This window comes from Mustela lutreola, chromosome 10 (genome assembly GCF_030435805.1).
Source record: "Mustela lutreola isolate mMusLut2 chromosome 10, mMusLut2.pri, whole genome shotgun sequence".
NCBI classification, from domain to species: Eukaryota; Metazoa; Chordata; class Mammalia; order Carnivora; family Mustelidae; genus Mustela; species Mustela lutreola.
In genome coordinates this window covers 64,542,973-64,559,400 of record NC_081299.1, presented here as the reverse complement: position 1 = coordinate 64,559,400, position 16,428 = coordinate 64,542,973, and the positions used below count along the sequence as shown (strand labels likewise).

Sequence of the window (16,428 nt, the reverse complement as noted above, 5' to 3'; positions counted from 1 at the left end):
AGTCTTATCCTGGAAGAGAATGCCATCTAGGTCTTTCTCAGGTACAGAGAAGACAATGCCTGGCTTCAAAGCATCAAAGGACAGGCTGACTCCGTTGTTTGGAGCTAATGCACCTGGTGACTTTAAGAAGCCCGCCTCATTGACCATACTGAAAATTCCAGGGCCCTGAAGAATTATGCTAAATCTGCTCTGCTTATGCTCTAAAAATGGAACAACAAAGCCTGGTTGGTGGCACATCATTTCAAAACATTGTTTACTGAGTAGTTTAAGCCTACTGTTGAGACCTATTGCTCAGAAAAAAGATGCCTTTCAAAGTATTATTGCTCACTAACAATGTACCTGATTACCTAAGAGCTCTGATGGAAATGTACAGTGATAGTAACAGTTGCTTTCATCGCCTATTAACACAACATTGATCCTGCAGCCCATGGGCCACATAGGAATTTCAACTTCCACGTCTTATTAGTTAAGAAATAAATTTTGCAAGGCGATAGCTGCCATAGGTGGTAATTCTTATGATGGATCTGGGCAAAGTCAATTGATGCTGTGAAGACTGTAGAAATGACAGAGGATTTAGACTGTTAGAGGGGTGCCTCGGGTTGTGATCTCAGGGTCCTGGAATCAGGCCTCACATCGGGCTCTTTGCTCGGTGGGGAGTCTGCTTCCCTCTCTCCCTCTGCCTACCTCTCTGCCTGCTTGTGTTCTCTCTGTGTCAAAAAATTTAAAAAAATTCTCTAGACTGTTACATCAACTTAGTTGGTAAAGCAGGGGCAGGGTTTGAGAAGATCGGCTCCAATTCGGAAAGATGTTCTATTGTGGGTAATGTGCTATCAAACAACAACTCCACCAGGAGTGGATTCCATCGCAAGGAACCACCTGTTTTGCTCATCCATAGGAATCAACTCCTTAAAGTCTGATCATGAGGTGCAGAAATGCAGTCACATATTCAGGCTCAATTTCTAATTCTAGTTCTCTTGCTATTTCCATCACATCTGCAGCTACTTCCTCCATGGAAGTTCTGAACCCCTCAAAGTCATCCATGAGGGTTGGAATCTATTCCTGAACTCCTGTTAATGTTGATATTTTGACGTCTTTCCACAAATCACAGATGTTCTTAATAGCGTCTAGAATGGCGAATCCTTCCCAAGAAGTTTTCAACTGATTTTGCCCAGATCCATCAGAGGAGACCAATGTGGGGCTTCATCCCAGGACCCCAGGATGATGACCTGAGCTAAGGGCAGTCACTTAACTGACTAAGACACCCAGGAGCCCTGCAATAAAGTGTTTTAAAATTAAGATTTTGGGGGCATAATGTCATTGCACACTTAATAGACTATAGTATATAGTGTAGACATAACTTTCACACGTGCCAGGAAACCAAAATTTTCACCTGATTTGCGTTATTGTGGTATCTGCTTTATAGCAATGGTCTGGACCTGAACCCACAATATCTCTAAAGTATGCCTGTAGCTCATATAAATGGCATTCCCAACCTGCAGTGGCCTCTGTATTTCTGGAAAATACTTCTTGCCTATGTTCGAACGAGTACTCAGGTTAAATGAAGGACAGTATAGGCAAAAATCTGCCAGAGTTACAGGTGACCAGATTTTAGAGGGGACATGATGACTGAACTATAGATATTCTCTACAGTAAATTAGTACTGCTTCTATTATTACTTTTTGCTGTTCTTTTAAAAGTATCATTTGTATGGGCACCTGGCTGGCTCAGTTGGTTAAGCATTTGATTCTTGATTTCAGCTCAGGTCATAATCTCAGAGTCCTGAGAGTGAGCCCTGAATGGGGTTCTGGGCTCAGTGCAGAGTCTGCTCTAGATTCTCTTTCTCCCTCCCTCTGGCCTTCCTTGACCCACCCCAATAAATGAATAAATAAATAAATATGAATCTAAAGTATCCACTGTGTGCCACGCCCAGTGCTAAGTTATTTTTGTATGATATTGCTAAACTTTGCAATACCCTGTAAGGTACGTATTATCTCCGGTTTACGCATGAACACACCTGGCTCTGAGAAATGAGGTGTTTGAGGTCATATGGTCAGAAAAGTCAAAGCTGGTATCAGTCTTGTCTGAGGCCTGTGTTCCTATCACAATTACAAAGAATGAATTAATCCAAAAGCTTTCACAAATTTTTGAAAATACCAAGGGATAATTTGAAAAGAACCTATGAAATAAACAGTTCTCATTTAACTCAATTAAAACTAGTATTGCATTTAAAAGACTGCATGGCCATAGAAAGTGAATGTGGCTTCTTAATGAAGATGGGACAAGACAAAAAGGTAGTTTTGTATGGCAGTTTAAAGAAATGATTCAAAAAATAATAAATGATTCCAATATTTTTTGCATCCTTACATTAGTAAATTATTTGAGCATATACTCCAATAAATACATACTTTTTAAAAAAGATTTTATTTACTTATTTGACAAACAGAAATCACAAGTAGGCAGAGAGTCAGAGGGAGAGAGGAGGAAGCAAGCTCCCTGCTGAGCACAGAGCCCGATGAGGGGCTCGCTCCCAGGACCCTGAGATCATGACTTGAGCCAGAGGCAGAAGCTTAACCCACTGAGCCACCCAGGTGCTCCAAATACATATTTATTAATTAATTTAGAAAACATGCATATAGCACCATACTAATATAGGATGCTTGCTGTAAAACATACACAAAATGCAATTTTAAAAAGAAGAGATACAATAATTGCAATTTTAACAATTTTAACATTTTCTTCCCACACTTTCCCATATTCTAGAGACCACTGATTGGAAAATGGACCCTGGAGGCTGGGAACACACATTCCAGTTTTTGCCCTAGGACTTGCCAGCTGAGTGACAGGCATATTGGCTTAATTTTGTAAAGCCTCTATGTCTTCATCTATTAATAAAGATATACAGACCTGCCTCCTTGAGTTACTATAAAGATTAAATAAGATCGTGTATGTGAAACTCACAGCACAGATTTGATCCACAGTAAGTGCTCAATAAATTTGACCCATGTTTATTATTTCTTGGTTTTCATGATTCTAAGTTGTCCTGGTCGTTCTTTAACTTTTTCTTATTTGTTTATTTTCTTGGCTCACCTTTTTTTCCTTCTTCAGACCACAAGTGGAAGCCTTCCTTGAAGCTTAGATCATGTTACTGTTTTTAGGTCTTGTCTCCAGATTCTCATACCCTTCTCATTCTTTTTAACCTCTTCTGGTTTCAACAACTGCCCTTAGTTCATGGATCCTAAATCTACATTTTTAGCACTGACTTTCAACAAAATCTAAGTCTTGTATTTTCAAATGCTTAATATGACAACTCTACCTGTAAGTCTTCATGTCACCTGTGACTTACCAAAGCCATAATCAGTCTCAACACTTTTTCCCTAAATGAAATTCCTATCTTGCTTATGTATTAATTTTTCTACTTTTATGCTTTTATGGTATTTTATAGTAGCAACACTATTTTCCTAAATTTCTCAGCTGGAAGAGAACATTCACTCATCAAATCTTTCATCTTTCTGAGCTATCAGCATTGTCTATGGATTTTGTCTTTGAAATGTCACTCAGACTCCTCTTCACCCCAGTTCCTACTGCCACTGAGCCATACATCAGCATTAGCGAGTAAGAGAATGAATTTTAGAATCAGATCATCTTGAATTTGAATCTAGAATCTGCCATCTATTAATTTTTGGTCTTTGAACAAATGGTTCATTTTTTCAGAGCCTCAGTTTTCTCAAAATAAGAGGAAAAGCTCTCCCTAAATGTCCATCAACAGATGAATGGATGAAGAAGATGTGTTTTACACACACACACACACACACACACACACACACAGGAATATTATGCAGCCATCAAAAAGAATGAAATCTTATCATTTGCAATGACGTGGATGGAACGAGAGGGTATGATGCTGAGTGAAAGACAGTCAGAGAAAGACAATTATATAATCTCACTGATATGAGGAATTTGAGAAACAAGACAGAGGATCATAGGGGAAGGGAAGGAAAAATGAAACAAGATGGAAACAGAGAGGGACAAACCACGAGAGACTCAATCTCAGGTAACAAACTGAGGGTTGCTAGAGGGAACAGGGGTGGAAGGGACAGGGTAGCTGGGTGATGGACACTGGGGAAGGTATGTGCTATGGTGAGTGCTGTGAATTGTGTAAGACTGATGAATCACAGAACTGTACCTCTGAAACAAATAATACATTACATGTTAATAATGGGAAAAAAAAAAAAGGAAAAGCTCTCCATTTTTGTAGTCTAGTATTTCCTACTTAAAACCAAAACCAAAGTTTCTAAATAGCTTTTGAGAAGCTTTTTCAAAAAAATAGCTCTTTTTTTCCAAAAAGCTGAAAAGCTTAATACTTTAGAAAATCACTTTGTAATTTTTGTGTGATATATAATAAGGGTATTATTTGAAGTTAAAACCTTTATTTTATCAAATATTATATTGTAAAATTTATGTCTAATAAAATTCTTGGCAATATTTAGCCTTCCACAATATAATAAATTACATCTTTAAAATTTGTTTAAAACAAATTATATTATGGGGGCGCCTGGGTGGCTCAAATATTTAAGCATCCAACTTGACTTCAATTCAGGTCATGAAATCAAGGTTGTGAGATCAAGCCCCATGTCAGGCTCTGTGCTGGGTGTGGGGACTGCTTGAGATTTTTTTTTTCTCTCTCTCCTCTGCCCTAACTCCGCCTGCCCCCAGCCCCTGCTCACTCTTTCCCTAAATAAATACATAATATTAGGAAGAAAACAATTTCTGACAAATAAAATATTATATTACTCTTGGTTTAGTTACAGTGTATATCAAAATATGGGAGGAAAACCCTGAATTACTAGGTATTAAATGCAGATAAAAACTTTTTGACTTTTGAAATTCTTCCATTGGGCATTTAAACAAATGAAATGGTTCACTTTAATACATTTTGTGTTTTGCTTCAGGCTACAACGTAAGTGCTTCTCCTTACATAACACAATGAAGTAATGGATAGACATGTATATCATCATGACTATATTTTGGTTTTTACTGTTGGCTTTTGAAATCTTGGTTGGAGAAATTTATATAAGACTGAAATTTGCATAAGACTTTTGAGACTTTGAATAAGATTGCATTTTTTAAATTAAAAGGCTTTTTTAAAAAGCAGCTTTATGGGGCACCTAGGTGGCTCAGTGGGTTAAGCCTCTGCCTTTGACTCGGTCATGATCTTGGGGTCCTGGGATCGAGCCCCACATCAGGCTCTTTGCTCAGCAGGCAGCCTGCTTCCTGCCCCCGCCCCCCGCCTGCCACCCGCCTGCCTCTCTGCCTACTTGTGATCTCTGCCTGTCAAGAAAAAAAAAAAAAATCTTTTTTAAAAAAAACAGCTTTAAGTTTACAGAAAACTTATGTGGAGTATCTAAGAGTTTTGATCAATGAAATGCAACTTCAGGTTTGAGAAAGATAACTTTGAAGTGAATCTGGATTTACTTGCAATTAACTTGCTATCTTTCTTTGGTATAAATGACACAAGATATAATTAGAAATAGAAAAAAAAACAATTAAAATGTAGAACTAGTGAGGACTGTGGCAGCTGGGGCTAACAGGCTGACAGCTCAGCAGAGCGCCCACAGCCATTCGTGTGCTCATTTGAGTCCTAGTAACCCCCACATATGCCCAGTCATTAGGGCCTCATCTTCTCCAACTGTATTTCATTTTAAAGGAAAAAATATATGAATCATTTATGTTTGTTCCCTCAAGATAGAAGTGGATACCACTGCATTCCAAAAGATGTGAAGCCCCTAGAAAATTTTCATGAAATTCACTGGTGATATGTTGAGAAGTATCACAGAGCAAAGTGGACCCTTGACATAGCTTTTCTTACCCTAGGTTCTCAAAATACCTTTGCTGATTCAATGAACAAGTGAATATATATATAAACGAGAAGAAAATTTGAGATATCACCTTTGTCTGCAAGGAAGTAAGCTTCTAAACTGCTGATGTTATTTCTCTTAATCAATCAACTAAATCTTTTTTTTCCTGCCATTACATAGACATGCCAATCTTCCTCTGTCCATTGACTTAAAGTTTCTTATCTGAATGATTACTCCGTTGAAATGAACCTGTAACTGCCTTTGATAAGCAAAGACATACTCACTGTGTCAGACTGCCAAGTGAGCTTGTTTTAATACTCCCTGTTCCTAACTGTTAGGACTTTTGACTGGCCTATTCTTTATGAAGGTGTGTCAAAAGGCCTACATTTCATAATTCAAATGACACTGTCAGAAATCAGGAAGCAAAGTACTAGAGAGAGAGAGAGAGAGAAGAAAAAATTGGAACAGAAACTAAAGACTGGAAAAAACTTGAGAAGTTATCTGACCCAAATTAATATCAAACCTGTAATTATCTCCACAGTCTCTTGACAAGTGATTTTTAAAGTTGAACATTTGAACTTGAATGTTCTTGTGAGCATTTCTTGGGATGGGTACTTACTACTTATAAGACAGCTCCTTTTGTTATTGGAAGACTCTAATAACTAGGAAGTTCTTTCTAATATTGGGCTTAAATTTGCTTCCCTATTCTGCCCACAGTGAAAATGTAAAATGAATTATTTCTTTCATCCATTAAGCATTTACTGAACACACACCATTTTCACAGAAGCTAGGTTAGATCATAAAAGGGAAAAGAAGGATAGATAATTAGACTTCACTGTCATTTAGCATGGAAATAATTTCTGGGCAGAACTTTAAACAGACTACAAGGTTGGGTGATAAAAAACTAGAATATGGTCCCACCCAGGAGAAGCAGCTCTAGAAACTACTACTGCTGCCCCCTCTTGGTTGGACTCCACAGCGCTGCACCATCAGTGTGTGAACCAGCCTCCCAGGACTAAATCCGTTTAGAATCACCCCCAAATTCCCATTGTATTAGGTGATTAAATGTATTTAACATTTAATTAGGCATATCTCCAAAGAGAACTAGAGAACTAAAAGAGCAGAATAAAATATCCAGAGTGAAACAAGGGGGAGACAGGGGTAGGGGTAGGAAAAGTACATCAAACAGCAAGAGACAAATGAGAGAGAATGCTTAGAAAGTTCTAGAAGAAAAGAGAAAATGAAGAAGCAGTATTAAACAATATAACAGCTAAGAATTTTCTAAACTCACAAATGATTCCAAGTTTCAGATTCAAACAGCAATATAAAAGCCAAAAAGAATAAACAGAAAACCTCAGATCTAAGCATATCATAGTAAAACTGTTACAAGTTTAGACAGACAAAAAGACCAAAGCAAAGCAAAACAAAAAAATCTTTAAAGCTGCCAGAAGAAAAGAAATGAAAGATTACCTTCAGAACAGCAACAATAAACAGCTGCATTTTCACAAAAGTGACAATGAAAGCCAAGAAACAATGAAACAGTATCTTTTTTTTTCAAAGAAATGCAAATTTTATTTTATTTTTAAAATGCTATCTTTAAAGTGGCCAATACAAAATAACTGCCAACCTACTTTTCTGTTTGCAGTAATAAAATCTTTCAAAAATTAAGAGTAAATACAGATATTCTCAAACACAAACTTAGAGTATCTGTCCTCAGTAACTCTACACTAATGGAAACATTTAAAAGTATTCTTTAGGTGGAAGAAAAATAAATCAAGATAGAAAACTGGCCCAGAGGAATGAATGAATAGTAATAAAATGGTAAATATGTGGGTAAAAGTAAATGACTATTAACCATATAAAAGAACACTACAAGTATTTTGTGGTCTTTAAAAATAGAGATTAGTCATGAGGCAGGTACATGAAGTTCAACTGTTTTAAGAACTGGTTCAGGAAGTGGCAGGAATACTGAATTCTATGAGACATTAAGTTAATGATGCATGTTGTGATCCCTAGAACAGGAGTTAGCAAATTTTTTCTATAAATGGCCTGATAATGAATATTTTAGGCTTTTCAGGCCATATGGTCTAATAGCATGATAGCAGCCATAAACAGGAAAGCTGGTGGTGGGGACTGGGGGGAGACTTTAGAAGAGGGGGCAAGCCAAGGAGAAGGTGTAGTACCCAGTTAGTCACTGTGACTGAGGACTGGGTCCTCCATGCTGCTGGGTCTTCTGAGAGACACATGTGAGGAGCCTCTGTCCACTAGCCGCTGTCTCCTACTGCTCAAGAGCTGCCCCCAGGCATATTACCTTCCCCATACTTTCACACTGTGGATGTATGAGTCCCAAGCAGAAGTCAAACGTCCTCGGGGAGTGGGCACGCATTACAGTGGTGTGAGGCTGACCACAGGAGCAAAGACCAAGTAAAAGGTGGGCTATGAAAGTACAAGATAGGGCATCAGAGGTGCTTGATATAACTATACATTTAACATAGAAATATACAGAAAGGCTGAAGGTAAAAGGAGGGAAAAAACACACTACGGAAACATTAACCATAGAAAGGTGGTAAAAATATACAAATAGCAAACCTGGTTTGATATTTGATGAGAAAAGGGGGAAAAAAAACTGAAAATAGGTAGGAGAGTGGATATTGCAAGTTCTCATCCCGAGAAAAACAATTTTTTTAACTATGTGTGGTAATGGATATTAACTGGACCTATTGTGATCATTTCACATACACAGACATGGAATCATTGTGCTGTACACCTGAAATGAACTAATGATATGTCAATTACATCTCAGTTGAAAAATTAAAAAAATAAATTCCTAATAACCCATTTTCTACCAAAATAATGGGCAAAATGTACCTAATAATCCATTTTCTACCAAAATAATGGGCAAAATGTACAAACATTTCTTAAAAGAAGATATACAAATAGGCAATAATTACCTAAAAAGGGGTTTAGCCTCACTAATCATCAGGGAAATGCAAATCAAAAGCACAGAGACACATCACCTTACACCTGTGAGAATGGCTACTGTCAAAAAGACAAAAGATAGCAAGTATTGGCAAGATGTGGAGAAACGGGAACCGTCGTGCCCTGGTGGTGGGAACGTAAACTGGTACAGCCACTACGAAATACAGTATAGACAGTCCTCAAAAATGTTAAAAACAGACTACATCTTAATCCACAAATACCACTTCTATGTATATAGCGAAAGGAAACAAATATCCCAGGGAGATATCTGCCCTCCCATAATCATTGCAGCATTGTTCTCAATAGCCAAGATATGGAAAAAGCCTAAATGTCAGCAGATGAATGGAAAGAGAAAATATGGAATATATGTACAGTGGGATATTATTTAGTAATTTAATATTAAATATTGTTTAATATATAATATTAAATATTTAAGTATTAAATATTATTTAATAATTAAAAAGGTAGGAAATCCTGCCATTGTAACAACGTGGATGAATCTGGAGGACATTATGTTAAGTGTAATAGGCAAGATACGGAAAGACAAATACTGCATGATCTCACTTACATGCAGAATCTAAAATAGTCAGCCTCATGAAAGCAGAGTAGAATGGTGGTTGTCAGAGGCTGGGGAGAGAGGTAAATGAGGAGATGTTGGCCAAAGGATACAAGGTGTCAGTTATGCAAGGTGAGTAAGTTCCACAGATCTAGAGAATAGCAATGTGCCTACAGTTAACAGTACTGTATTATATACTTGAATCTTTGCTAAATGGATAGATTTTAAGTGCTCTCACCACAAAAAAGAAAAACAAAGAAAATGGTAACTATGTGAGGTGGTAGATATGTTAGTTAGTTAGCTAGATTGTGGTGATCGTTTCACATATATCAAAACATCAAGTTGTACAATTTTTGTTTGTCAATTATACCTCAATAAAAGTGAAAAAAATAAAAAAAAACAACCCTGAACAAGTGTCAAAGTATAGACTTTAAGGAGAGAAGTCTTACTGGAGCTGAAGGGTATCATTTCATTACAATAAACTGTTAATTATTCAGGAAGAAATAATAACCTCAATTTGCATGACCCAATAATATAGTCTCTCAGCACACAAAGCTGAACTTAAATAGAATTAAAAGAAAGTCACAAATCCACAATCATAGTTGGAGATTTTAATATGTCTTTCCAAGTGACTGATAGAACCCATGACAAAAAGATCAGTAAGGGAAAGGAGATCTTAACATAATCAACTTTATAGATAGATAGATACAACCATGAAGTTGAATATAAAGTTTTTAAAATACACACAGAAAATTTATAAAAGTTGACCATATTCTGAATCATGAAGGAAATTTAAATAAATTTCAAATGATTGAAACTCTCACTCAGATTACCATCAATGACTACAGTAGAAGTAAGCTCTGCATAAATGACAAAAATGGAAATTAAAAAGTTCTGTGTGTAGAAATTAAGCAATACACCTTAGCATAATCCTTGGTCAAAGAAACCACAGTGTAAGCAGAAAATATCTTTAATTAAATGATAATAAATTATGACATTTCAAAACTTATGGGATTATAGCTACATGCATAGTCATGGGAATATTTTATTGCCTTAAATGAACATGTTGAGGGAAAAAGACCTTGAAATTAGCGATCTAAGCATTCATCTCAAAATGGTAAAAAAAAAAAATGAGGCCTTTTTAGATTGACTAAAAAGCAGAAAGAAGAAAAAGATAAAGATAAATGGGGAAAAAAATAAAAAATAAACAGTATAACTAAGGGCATAGGTGAAACTAATCAACAAAAAGAGGGAAGGCAAAAATAAATATTGATAATAAGAAGGAGAGAATTAATTCTTAAATATCCTACAGAGATTAAGATGATAAAGGATATTAAGAACTTAATGAAAACAAGTTGGAAAATTTATATGAAATGAACAGATTTCTAGAAAAACACAACTTTCCTACACTGATGGAAGAATAAACATAAAATCAGATACTAAATCCATATTCAAAACCATTGTACAAGAAAACTCAAAATCCCGATGGCTTTACTAGTGAATTGTACCAGACACCAAGCTAACAGAAACCCTTCTACTAAATATAAAAGGATAGAATACTTCTCAATTCATTCTATTAGGCAAGCATAAACTTGAATCCAGAGCCCAATAAGGACATTAAAAAAAGAAAAATTACAGGACAATCTCATATATGAATATAGATGCAAAAATTCTAAGGAAAATATCAGCAAATGAATTCATCAAGATATAAAAAGATTATGTGTTTCATGACCAATATGGGTTTATTCCATGCATGAAAAATTAGTTTGCCTTTCAAAAATCAAGCACTGTAATTTATCAAATGAATGGAATAGAAGAGAAAAATCAAAAGATCATCTTAACAAATAAATAAATGTGAGGAAAAATTTGGTAAAACTTAACATTCATTCACGATAAATACTCATCAAACTAGGAATTCAACAGAACATCCATAATTTGGTAAAGAATAAATACACAAAATTTATAGCATCATACTTAATTGAGAAATGTTGACACCTTCCCCCATGTTGAAATAAAGATGCCTATTATAAGCATTTCTAGTCAACAATGTAATGGAGATTTTTGACAGCACTATAAAACATGAAAAAGAAATAAAAGATAGGATTGGAAAGAAAGAAATACAATAGTCATTTGAGACAATGTGATTGTCCATGTAAAAAAAGCCAAAAGAATTTAAAAGCCATTAGAATAAATATGCAAATTTAGCATGCTCTCTGCCTATAAAAGCAGTTATATAAAGATCAATTTTATTCTTATATACTAGGAACAAGCAATTGAAAAATGAATTAAAAATGCTACTTAATTGAGCTTTAGTGTGTTGCTACTTAAGAAAGACTTGACCAGCTACTGCTGGCTTTCCAAGAAAATCCATAAAACCCAAAGTGTATTTGCCAAGGACTGTGGGGAGGCTCAGGGAGCTAGAGCAGCAAGGAAATACTTCCTACTCTAGAACCTCCAGAAAGAAATGTCTGCCTGCTGATGTCTTCACACTAGCCTGAGTGAATAAGGAGGCCTACAGGAAGGAATTCTAGAAGATACGCCTGATCATCTGGACAATGAGGCACACGAGATGTTTTCTGAGAAAAGGTATCAAGAGTATGAATCCGAAGCCAGAGAAACACTTTTCTCCCAGTTTCTTGAGACCTACTGACAGATAGTCCATCCTATACAAGTACTCAGTTCCAACATGCCAGTCATGACATTTTCTCAACCCTTTTACATTGTATTTTAAACTCTTCCATCAGCAGTGGCTGAAGATACCCATACCTGCCCCTACTTAGCGTTTCAGGGTTCGCCTCTCACTTTAGTTGAGTATATGGTACCAGGGTCCTTGTGTGCTGTGTGGATACTGTGGTTTCAAATCTAAAATGTTAAACTAAAACACCGAAATGACTTCCACTTATTTCTAAATCTTTACTATTTTTTGTTGCTGTTGTTGAGAAGTTGTGATTTACTGTCATACATTAAAGATTTCTAGGTGTCTTAATGACTCTAAGAATAATGATGCGTTGTGAAATTTGTTAATATATACAATACTTACAAACATGTCAGCATAAAACTATGCAACTATAAATACTATGAAATTTTACTGTTTTGTGTAGTGTTTTATTAACCTGTGTTTATATAAAAATGGTGAAAATTGAAATGTCACCTCATTGAAAAAATAAAAATGCTACTTAACACACACACAAAAATCATTGAATCACCCAGTGGAAAAAAAAATCTAATGAAAAATGACACAATACTACTACACAGACCTTGGCAGAAATAAAATTAGGCATATGTCATAATCATGAATGGAACATTTAACATCATAAAATATGTCAATGCTTCCCAAGTGAAATATAGATTTAATGTAATCTCTAAATGTCAGCAGCTTTGTTCGATTTTTGTATGTCATGGGAATTTAAAAATAGACTGAAATTTATTTGTAAATGTAACGGGCCAAGAATAGCCAAGACAATCTTCAAGAAAGTCTTAAAGAAAAGGTTAAACTGATAAAATTTATTGTCAGATAATGCAATTCAATTCATTAAAAATTCACAGTAAACTAATTTATAAAACTAATTTGTTGGCTAATATATATTTCATGATGTATAGCTTTTGTTATTTTTAGTGCATCCTTGCACTCTTTAACGTATTGTAGCATAGGCATTAAATAACCTCCTTGATGCATAGGTATGCATAGGTTGAGTCCTGGTGAACATTCTTAGTCAAATTCAAGGGTCTTTTATATTTTGCTGCAAGACCATATTTACTATGTTTTACTGAATACAGATATCCTTATTCAATGTTTATGGATTCTGGTCCCCTCTGCAGTCTCTCTCACAAAAGAAAAGTTTCTATTATAATTAATCTAATTCCATATTCACGTGTTATTCTTAGCCAAATAAATTTGAGATTAGATATAAAAAAAATCCACAGTAATTAAGACAGTGAGGTACTGGGTTTTAAGGAAGATAAGTAAACCACTGAAACAGAGACAGAACTCTGAAAAAGATCCACTGTCCAAATATATGGGCATATGATTTATGACAAAGGTGGCTCTGCAATGGAGCAGGGACAACACAGTCTTTTCAATGAATGCTACTTGAACAGTTGGATGGAAATGAAAATGGATGTTCATATAGAAAACAGATGGATGTTCATATAGAAACAATACTTGACTCTCTATATGGTATAGTATGCAAAACTCATTCCAAACTGATGTTCAGATCTAAATGTGAAAAGTAAAATGGAAAAGATTTTAGGAGATAACATATAAGAAAATATCTTCTAGTCCTTAGGGTAGATAAGAATTTCTTAAATAGGACCTAAAATTCCCTAACCATAAAAGAGTTTTATAATTGAATGCCTTTAACATTAAAAAACACTTCTTTATTAAATACACTATTAAGAGAATGAAAATGTCAGTTGGAGAAGATATTTGCAACACATACAATCAAGAAAGGGCTTGTTTTGAAAATACAAAAAGTATTCTTACAAATCAGGGTGCTTGGGTGACTCAGTCGGTTAAGTGTCTGCTTTTAGCTTAGGTCATGATCTAGAGTTCTGGGATCGAGCCCCAGGATGAGCTTCCTGCTCAGTGGGGAGTCTGTTTTTCCCTCTGCCCCTCCTCCCATGACTCATGCTCCCTCCCTCCCTCTCTCTCTCTTTCAGAAATAAATAAATAAAATCTTTTTAAAAAAAGTATTCTTACAAATCAAGAAGAAAAACAGGAAACAATAGAAAAATGGGTAAAAGACTTGAACTGTCATTTTTACAAAAGAGGATATCCAAATGACAAATGAACTGAAAAGAAGCCCACATCATTAATAATCCAGGGAATACAAATTGAAACAACACATCCACCAGAATGGCTAAAATACAAAAGACCAACAATACCAAGTATTAACAAGAATATACAACAACTGGAACAAGTTCGTGATAACTCATAGAATAGTACACTCATATTCTGTGTATCTACTACATGCTAGATTCTATGCTATGCACCAAGGACCAACAATGAGTGCCAATCATGTATGTTCTTGCCCTGGTGGAGCTTATGGCCAATTGGCAAAGTCAAACTGTAATAATAAAAAAAAAAAAAACCTCACGAACAAATATAGAACTGTAACTGTGGTAAGTACCATGACATAGAAGTTGAGCCGTTGTTACTATGAGAAGATATAATAGGGAAATCCAACCTTATCGTGGAGGTCTTGGAAGGCTCCTATGAAGAAATAACAATTGAGCCAAGACATGAAGATGAGGAAGGAATAACTAGAGAAAGATGGAGAGCAAAGAGTGGTCTTTCCAAGAAAACAAATTCACAGAGAAGGACAGGCACATGGCTTAAGAGGAAAGCAACACCAAAATTTTATGTGAAGTATGCAGTCCACAAGATGAGAATCTTTTAAACATCATCCTCCCACACAGAAGATAATCTAAACAGGCAGGCATTTTTCCCTCCCCAGGAGGATGGAAGCAATCAATGTCTTGAAGGGGAATTCTCCAATTAAGTTTGACATTTACAAGTGGAAGATTCTAGACACTGGAAGAGATGAACTGGGATCCTAACAACAGATGAGCTCTGTCATATGCTTTGTCCACTCTCTTTTCCCAATTAATATGCATGGGCTCTGCATGGTTATATGGTTATAAACTCTATGACCTGAGCCATTAAGACCCTTGAGTTTATAGAAAAGGACAAAAAGTTGGAAAATGTTTATCCCTAAAAAAAAAAAAAAGAAGCAAGTTCAAGTTTCCTCTTCCATTTTCCCCCATTCCTCTCTCTTCATATTTGAAGAGAAAAAGTAAGGCCAAAGTTGGTCAGATCAAGACTTTTCACTGAGTCACAGTGCTAGGTACTATATAATACTAGTACTGTAGTATTATGTAGGGGTGTGGTTTCTCTCACCTAGGATCCTTTTATTTCCAAGAAGCTGGAGAAGTAAAACCGACCTCTCTTTCTGCTGTTCACCTTTCTCTTTGCTCCCTTTTTTCTATGCAGCTAGAGAGATTTGCTGGACTTAATTATCAGAAAGCCTGTGTTGGGCTGCTCTAAGCACCAGCCCAGCTTATGCTTTGCTGTCTCTACATTCTGTCCTCTTCTCCTCCATTAGCATTCTCTGGATTTGTGTTTCTGTGACAATGATGGGATGATCTGAGATTTGGGATTAGGGTCGGAGGAGTTCTCTTGGCCTGCTTTGGTCCCAGGCACTAGGCTACATAAAAGGGATTCTCCGTGGAGTTCAGAAAGTACTCTTGGGTCTCACTGGGTTTAGAGACAAAATTTCATAATAAAAGATCTTTTTCTTGCTGTCAATTGCTGTCCCTGCATGTTTTTGATTTAGAGATCATGCTGGAGGACTAACAGACTGAGGATAGTCTGTTGTTTCCCAAGTAACATTTTCATCTCTAATACATCCAATGATCAGTGTAAGTATTAGGCCCAATTAGAAAGAGGAGTAATGGGGCGCCTGGGTGGCTCAGTGGGTTAAAGCCTCTGCCTTTAGCTCAGGTCATGATCTCAGGATCCTGGGACTGAGGCCCGCTTGGGGCTCTCTGCTCAGCAGGGAGTCTGCTTCCTCCTCTCTCTCTCTCCGCCTGCCTCTCTGCCTACTTCTGATCTCTGTCTGTCAAATAAATAAGTAAAATCTTAAAAAAAAAAAAAAAAAAAAAAAGGAGTAAGACATTTTCCCTGACCTTGAGGAGCTCATAGTCTGATAGTCGAGCAAAGAGACAATTGCAACATAATATGATTAGCACAATGTTTAAGCCAATATGAGAATAAAGAGGAGGACCGCTACCATAAGACAATTCTTATGATACCTGACGTCAGTTAACATACTCTCCCTAAGTTTTTTTTCCTCCAAGACAAATGCCATCCCCTTTCCCAACACTATAACAACCACATAAAATTACATGAATTGAGTGAAATGTGTTTCACTGAGGCAAACTACGATAGTGACGTGAAGGAGACTTCACAGACCTGGGACTGAAAGAACAAAATTTGCACTGGCTGCCCTGGCGTGGCAATCTCCTAGAAGCCTGTGA

General features: G+C 36.2%; 1 protein-coding gene across 2 annotated transcripts in view; it reads right to left on the bottom strand.

The window, feature by feature from the left end:
• Window positions 1–16,428, bottom strand: part of AK5 (adenylate kinase 5) — a 242,553-nt gene that overhangs the window by 183,576 nt on the left and 42,549 nt on the right. The gene's annotated exons all lie outside the window — the stretch shown is intronic.